Here is a 5,522-nt window from a genome sequence, read left to right as displayed (position 1 = left end):
GCAGGAATGTATTGCTCAAGAGAAGTGAGATCCCATCTGGTGACCACAGTTCAAATGCCCAGCCTGGTCAATTTGAAATACACCAAGCATGCCCAGGATCTCCAAAGGAGGGAGAGATGGAGGAGAAGGGATTGTGGTGTCACACAAATCCCCCCACAATCCCTTCTCCTCCATTTCTTCTTTTGGGATTTTGGATATACATGGACATGCACCTGATGTGTTTTTGAAGCTACTGGGTCAGGGAGTTGTATCACACACTTAACCATGTAGGATTTAACTGCCTTAACCACAATGCCACTGGCTAACCCCCTCTTTTTTTACCTCCTTTTTAAAAAATGTCTGTGTGTGCTCACTTGAGAGAGAGAGAAAAAAAAGGTGTGAAAGCATATTCTCCTCTCTATGGGGAACAGTCATGCTGCAACCCCTTTTCCTCCATCCCTTCTTTTGGGATTCTGAGCATGCTTGGTGTATTTCAAGTTGATCAGGCTGGTGATTTGAACTGTGGTCACCAAGGGGAATCTAACTTCTCTTAGCAGTATATTACCGCTGCACCATGGAGCCATCTCATCTTTCTTCATAGATATATTTGTTTCTTTTTTTCTTTCTAGCTCTGTCCACTGAAAGAGCCTAAGAGTAACAACACCTCAGAAACAATGAACACAAGCACCAGACTGGGTTTCCAAACACCGTTTCCAATGAGAAGTAACCAGGGTTCCTTGGAGTAAGGACAATTCCAGGTCTGGAGCAAAGAAAAGACAAAGTAAGCCCGAAGCCTCTCATTGAGCCAGAAAATAAGAACATGTCTAAAGCTGATGGATCAAAAGACTGAAGAAGCCAGCTTGGAGATGTCCCTGTTGGCCAAATTTGGGACAATTTGGGCATCAAAAATCATAATGGCTAAATGAATTTTGACACATTGATTTAAAAAGAATCTATGAATCCATATAGAGGCAAAATAAATTTAAGCTCCTTACATAAGAGTGCCAAATAGTAAAAATAGACTGTATAATCAAGTTAGAAGAAATAATCAGGGGACCAGCAGTTGGAATAATGGCTATGTGGCTGGACTCCCATATAGTTGACTGTGGTTCAAGTCCTGGACCCGGTGCCTTAAACTCACACTGGGCACGTGTGTGTGCGTGCCCAAGACCCCAAGAGGAGAATGGAGGAGAAGGGATTGTGGCATGGCCCTCCCTCATGGGGGGGGGATTTCTTGCTTTCTGGCTCTCTGTCTTCTGGCAAGCATACACACCCTATAGCAAAAACTTCTCAAAAAAATAAAAAGAAAGAAAGAAAAATATACAAATTTAGAGAGCTTCTGTTAAATAGCTATCCTAGTACTTAAAAAATATCTATGCCATGGAGCCAGTGCATGGCCTGCCTGGTTAAGGGGGCTGGATTCCTCCTGGCTGACTGCATGGTTTGACTCCTGGACTTGAGAGCTTAAAAAAACACACTGGCAGATGTTGCGGTACCTGGACTTGAGAGCTTAAAAAAACACACTGGGCAGAGCTGGCAGATGGTGCAGTAGTTAAAGGCACTGAATTCCCACACGACTGACCATGGTTCAAGTCCCAGACCTAGTGGCTTGCTTCCTCACTTTCTCTTTCTCTCTTTCTGTCTTTCTCTGGTGAAATTGAAAAAATAATAATAACAAATGAAATTAAATAAATAATTATTTAAAGAAAGAAAGAAAAACATATTGGGCACATGTGTATGTGTGCCCAAAGTTCCAAAACAAGGAAGAAATGGAGGAACAGAGATTACAGTATGACAATCTCTCATGGGGAGAGGGTGCTCTCTCACGTTCCCTTTTTCTCTCTCCCCCTGTGAGTACATGCCCCCTATGGAAAAAAAAAACAAAAAACAAACAAACAAAAAAACCTATGCCATGGAAAAAAAGTAGTCTTAAAAACAGGAGATTAAGGAGATAAGAAATGCATTATCCAGGCTTTAATTTTGGACCAGAAAAAAATATATATATATAAAAATAAAACCCAGGACATTATGAAGTCACTTAGGGAAATTTGAATATGATTCATATATGCAATATGTGGTTTTACGTATTTCCTAAGGATGATTGTAATTGTAGAAATGTATTATACATGTGCGTATTTAACATATTTTACTTTCTTATGTTTTTAAATTTAAATTTTTTATTTTGAAGACTTTTTATCATTCACGAGTAAATTCAAGAATTGTTACTATTTTGCTACATATTTTTTTCTCTCTTCTACCCTCTTTTATCAGTGCTCATTTTCCTTAGTGGTTGAAAATTACCAAAATAAAAAAATTACATAATTAAAAATAAGAAAGAACTGTAATAGTGGCTTTAGTTTAAAAAAAATTAAGAGGCAATTGAGAGGATTTTCTGCAGAAAGTGGTGGTGGAGAGTGGGAGAGGATTAAGAATACCACTTGTTAGAGTTTTAGACTCCATCATCCATGACCCAAGTGAGACAGGAAGTAGATGGAACATAATCCAAGATGGAGTCACAGTGGCTACATTTTAACAAAGAGCTGGCTCCATTAGGACTTAAAACTTAACTAGAGCCCTTAGCTCATGTACACTTTGAATTTCCATATAAAAATGTTCTTGTCCTCCAAAATGCACTTTCCCTTTTGAACATGACAAGCAGATGAGGCTGGTATTTTTTTCTGAGATACTTAATTTAAGTGTACTTGAAAAAAAATGTAGTCCATTAGTACTATTTTCTTCCAGGTCATAATGACATTAGGTTTCCTGTCTTGATGTCAAAGAATCAATTTGGTTGAGTTTTCTCAGGCAGCTATTATTATACATAAATAATTTAATAATTATATGCAATTAAAAATTCTCCTGAGCGGTAGGCCCCATTTCCCTACCCACCCACTCAGTGTGTTCTCAAGAACTAGAAATTATTATTGACTTGAGCAACAACTCAATCATCAAATAAGAATGAGACATTTTTGCCTAAGGGCAAATCCATTTCTCTAATGAAACTGCCTGGAGGTAAGGTTGACTTTCCATGCATATAGAAACTTGTACCTCTGCAGTGACACCCAATCAACGATATATTCTTTTCATCTATTGGTGAGAAAGATTAAACCCAAAACCACAACTCAGCACCTACTGAGTTGAAAGAGATTTCATTAAAACCCCTGGGACCTGAACTAAGAATAATAGGTGTATGTGAAGGCAGGAATGGAGAAGCAAAATTCTTTTTTGCCCTCAAAATTTCACTGTAGGTGAAATTTATGATTAATCATAGGTATTTTTTTTAAAAAATCTGTTTGCATTTGAGAAGCGCGACATGATGCAGAAAAGAATTAGGGCAATTGGAAAGACTTGATAAAGCATTTAGGGAGTATTTCATAAACACACATTTCAAATCAACTTGGTATAAAATACCTACATAGGCAGTCTTTGATTTCATATCCCTTGAGTACCCAAGATGACATCTTGGAATTAGTAGGTTCATCGAATTTTAGTTTTGTAGGTGATAGAAATCTGAGAATTCAATAACAACTCCAACTGAACGTGTGGTTAAGGAGTCTATCTTCAGGCTTTCTCAATCTCCGGCCATCTCTGGCTCTCCCATTCCCCTTTTCCTGTCATGCATTTGGTAGCTGTAATTCTCATTAATCAACCGTGGTACTGTTAAATTAAACTAACTTGGACTTGAAGATGCCTCTGTACTTTGAGTTCCTATATAATAAACTGCAACCAAACTTAGTATGTAAGCAACCAAAGGCCTAATTTAAGAGGTTTTTTTTTTTTTTTTTGGTATTATTAACTAGCTGAGCCACAGCTAATCATAATCAATCACTAACCATGCTTCAGCCAATCACAGGTTGCCTGCTGATCAGACTAGGTCCAAATAAAGCAAATGTTCTATCACACTGTGTCCCAATAAGGCAAGTGCTAAACTTTAACCAATCAAGCTGTTTCTGTACTGAAATCCCTCCTGCCCACACTGCAAGCAGAGCTCTCTGAACCGTTTCTGGTTCTGAGGGCTGCCAGTTGGATTGGAAAATCAATCTTCGCTCAGTTAAACTGTGTTTAATTTAATTTGTCTAAATTTTTTTTTTCAGTTTCAACGTCTCTTCTCTCTTTGCTCTTTATTTCCAATTTCAGTCTTAGAATACTTGTCTTTTTTATTTGAAAGTCACATCGAAATCTCTGGAATTAGTTGAGAAGTATATATATTTAAAATTTATTTTTAGAGAACCAGCCCCAAGCACAGTAGTTATGCACTATACATTGGGAGCCAGACCTCACATGCCTGGCTGTGGTTCACATTCTGGTCTTGGCTTGAAAACACGCTGGGCACATGTGTGTGTGTGCCCCAAATTCTGACTGGATAGTGAGGAAAAAGGATTGTGTCATGATCATGCCCCACTAGAGGGTGCTTGATCTCTCTCTCTCTGGTGAGTGCATGTTCCCTCTGACAATAAAATAAACAAAGTATGTTTTTAGATATTATTCCTTCCTTTGGAGACTTCATTCACTCCCATAGCTTCTCCCAAATTCACATCTTCAGCCCCAGCATTTCTCAAAGCATCAAAATTTCTTTCTGACAGTACCCAGTGAATGCATGCTAGGCACTTAACCCCTCATCTTCTGCCTTCTTCCAAACAGCTTACAATGTCCTCCATGTTATTAATGACACTGTCATAGAATGGGAAAGTGTTGAGCTGCATTGTGTAAAATCCTTGGTTCTTTGGTCCAGATCACTAAAATTAGAGACCTGTTGCTAGGCACAAAATAAAACCACAATTACAATAAAAGTAGGTAGAAAAGAGAATTTAATAGGAAAGAAAGATTTTAGAAAAGAAGTACACCCAAAAGATCTTGGGCGGGCAGGTTGCTAGGTAGCAACTGTGTTTGGAACTGGATAGGTGTTATTTTTATTATCAGAGATGATAATGAATATTTAAAAGTGGGAGATTTGTCATATTATCTATGTCCTTTGTTTGAATTTGTGGGCTTTTTCCTGTGCGTAGGCAACTATCTCACAGGTGAAGAATTTGAGGAATTTGATACCTAACTGCGCATGCTCAAGGTCAGCCATGATGATAGACGCATCCTAATTAGGATAGACTGCCCAATTAGTTTATTGCCCCAGTGGGAATCAGGATGTTGACTAAAATGTCTGGTTGGGACTGTTTGTATTTATGAGAAATGATAAGAGGGAAATTTACAATCATTCCTATGTGTCTTCCTCAGGTTCCAAGGAAGAAAAATGGTATTTGCCTCGCCTTTGCAGTGCTGGGAGCTGGGTGAGAAGGCATTCATGGAGGGTCTGGTTGTAACTCCTGATAAATTGTGATTGATGTGACATGGGTCCTTCTACTATTCTCTCAGGGCTTTCCGCTCATTACTAGCTAACTGCCTACCACAATACCACCTTTCCCTTGTCAACAAGTTTCTAATTTCAGAGTCTTCTTTGATTCTCATTTGCTTTTTATACCAAGTCAGTGCTGAAATTACCGTTACACCTTCCTTCTCCTCCCTACACTATGGGTACCAGTCGTCATCTC

The 5,522-nt window shown here is 38.6% G+C and overlaps 1 long non-coding RNA gene across 1 annotated transcript in view; it reads left to right on the top strand.

Moving 5' to 3' along the window:
• LOC102484333 (uncharacterized) overlaps positions 1-5,244 on the top strand; it is a 6,924-nt gene extending 1,680 nt beyond the window's left edge. Inside the window, exons 2-3 of the long non-coding RNA XR_335221.1 lie at positions 609-760; positions 5,209-5,244. This is a non-coding gene — a long non-coding RNA (uncharacterized LOC102484333). The remainder of the gene's footprint in view (positions 1-608; positions 761-5,208) is intronic.
• Positions 5,245-5,522: the final 278 nt, after the last annotated feature.

Source organism: Tupaia chinensis, unplaced genomic scaffold, assembly GCF_000334495.1.
Source record: "Tupaia chinensis unplaced genomic scaffold, TupChi_1.0 Scaffold000361_2, whole genome shotgun sequence".
Lineage (NCBI taxonomy): Eukaryota > Metazoa > Chordata > Mammalia > Scandentia > Tupaiidae > Tupaia > Tupaia belangeri.
The sequence above is the reverse complement of the archived record's forward strand: the minus strand, read 5'-3'. Positions and strand labels throughout refer to the sequence as shown.